The sequence below is a fragment of the Mandrillus leucophaeus genome, unplaced genomic scaffold (genome assembly GCF_000951045.1).
Source record: "Mandrillus leucophaeus isolate KB7577 unplaced genomic scaffold, Mleu.le_1.0 Scaffold61, whole genome shotgun sequence".
Taxonomy (NCBI): domain Eukaryota; kingdom Metazoa; phylum Chordata; class Mammalia; order Primates; family Cercopithecidae; genus Mandrillus; species Mandrillus leucophaeus.
Genome location: NW_012106586.1, coordinates 5,573,097 through 5,575,640, shown reverse-complemented (window position 1 = coordinate 5,575,640; position 2,544 = coordinate 5,573,097).

Sequence of the window (2,544 nt, the reverse complement as noted above, 5' to 3'; positions counted from 1 at the left end):
AAGCTCCGCCTCCCGGGTTCACGCCATTCTCCTGCCTCAGCCTCCGGAGAAGCTGGGACTACAGGCGCCCGCCACCATGCCCGGCTAATTTTTTGAATTTTTAGTAGAGACGGGGTTTCACCGTGTTAGCCAGGATGGTCTCACTCTCCTGACGTCGTGATCTGCCCGCCTCGGCCCCCCAAAGTGCTGGGATTACAGGCGTGAGCCACCGCGTCCGGCACTTTTGTTCTATTTTATAGTTCACAATCCCATATTATGTATTCTCACAATTCTCCCGTGAGGAAGCTCATATTTGACAACAACGAATTGAGCAAGTGGCTCCCCCAGGCCACACAGCTAGTTAGTAGAGAAGAGCTTCAAACCCAGACCTCTCTCCTTGTTCTGTGTGCTGCCATGCTTGTGCATCGATTTTTAGGCTCCCAAAGATGACCTTGAGATAGTTTCATTGGCACTACCTTCGTTTTGTTGTTGTTGCAGGAAGGAACAACAATTTTGAGACAAATCATCACATTTCCCTTCAGAAACAGAATTATTTTCATTCATCTTCCTCCAAAAGGTCATACAATTCGTGACGAAGCTGCCCTGTGTATGTTGTTGCTGTTTTGGTTTGCACTAGTCTCTTTTCCCCCTTCTGAGCCTCCTCAAAGGCTTCCATCAGAGATGCTCTGGAATGGAGTGAGTCACTGAGACACAGATGCAGGGCCACCTGTGGGCAGCCTGAGTCAATTATTCTAAAACTTATGAAACTTACTCATCAGTGAGGGTTTTCAGTATGTCTTGTCTTCAAGTATCTAAAAATATCAGTGCTTGCCCATTTCAGTCACTCATGGCTCATACAGATTGCCTGATACCTGGCTATGTTCATCCAGATTGAGAGCAGCTTATGGGCAGGGCCCATGTCTTAGTCAACCTTTGATTCCAAGGCCTAGTACAGTGCCTGGTACACAGTAAGCACTCAATAAATGTGTGATTAATCTGGTTGGGTTGGATTGCAAACCCCTGCGCCCTGCCAATCCAAGAAGAAGCAGGGAAACCAGGTGAGGTCTGATGTACTTCCAAGTCAACCAAGCATCCCTGGCTGGTGCCCCAGCTTCTGCTGCTCCTCTTCATGGACCCCAGTCAGTACCTTTGCCTGTCGACCCCCACAACTGCGCTGCCCTCCTACTCCCCCTGACCAGACTGTGAGGAAATGGGAGGCCAAAGTGGAGATAGAGAGGCCTCCACCAAACTGAAATGGTTCACCTGACCTGTTTGTGTTCCCTTCTGGGTATCCAGAATTTAATATTCTTGCACTGGTTGTCTGTCATTTATAAATGTTCATGTGCACATAACTACTTTACAGAAAAAAATCTACTTAACTGAAATATTTCTCATCCTGGTCTACATTCAAACATGAATTTTTATAGCGTTAGAATCAATGATTATACTATAAATGATTGTGTGTGCTTATTTTTTAAATATCATCTGTAGACTTCCATATTCATGGTTACCTAATGTTTTATTATACTGATGTACTATTGTCTACATGACATTTGCTATTCATTGCTTACTTGGGTTGCTTCATTTTTTCACTATTGTGAATTGTGCTGTGATAAACATATTTGTTTGAATTTCCTTTTGGTCTTTTAGTATTCCTTAGAACCTGTTTCTTAGACTATATGCCTAGTAATAAGATAACCAGGGCAAAAGAATGAATGGACACACACACACACGCACACACATACACGAGCCATGTGGCATTACAGGAAGATGAGAACAAATTGCTAGTTTCTATTTGACAACACTTGTTAGGCAAGGGTTTTTAAAATCTTACTTTTATTTATTTATGGGTTTTTTTGGTTTGTTTGTTTTTGTTTTTGTTTTGAGATGGAGTTTAACTCCTGTTGCCCAGGCTGGAGTGCAATGGCATGATCTCGACTCACTGCAACCTCCACCTCCCGGTTCAAGTGATTCTCCTGTCTCAGCCTCCTGAGTAGCTGGGATTACAGGCATGCACCACCATGCCTAGCTAATTTTATATTTTTAGTAGAGATGGGGTTTCATCATGTTGGCCAGGGTGGTCTTGAACTCCTGACTTCAGATGATCCACCCACCTCAGCCTTCCAAAGTGCTGGGATTACAGGCATGAGCCACTGCTCCTGGCCTTAAACCTTACTTTTAAAAAGTTAAGGTCTTGGAATTCAGGATTGAAATGGAGTTTTTTTAGAGTCAATTTGCACCAATACCATAAACAGTGCAAAAATACCTTCGTTGACATTACAATACCTTGTTTTCACAATCAGTTATAATCTGTTGTTCAGGTTAAAGTACATGAAGAAAATCCAGCCTCACACAGATAGGTGATTTTGAAAGAATAAGTTTGTAATAGTCTTTTCAGATAAATCTGGGTATTCTTTTTTGATACTACTTTTTTTATACTACACTATATATTAAAGCAAGCAAGGTAGAAGCTAAAAAAGAAGAAAAAGAAACTATATGAGTGAACTTTTTATACCCTGTTACATTATATATTAAAGCAAGCAAGGTAGAAGCTAAAAAAGAAAA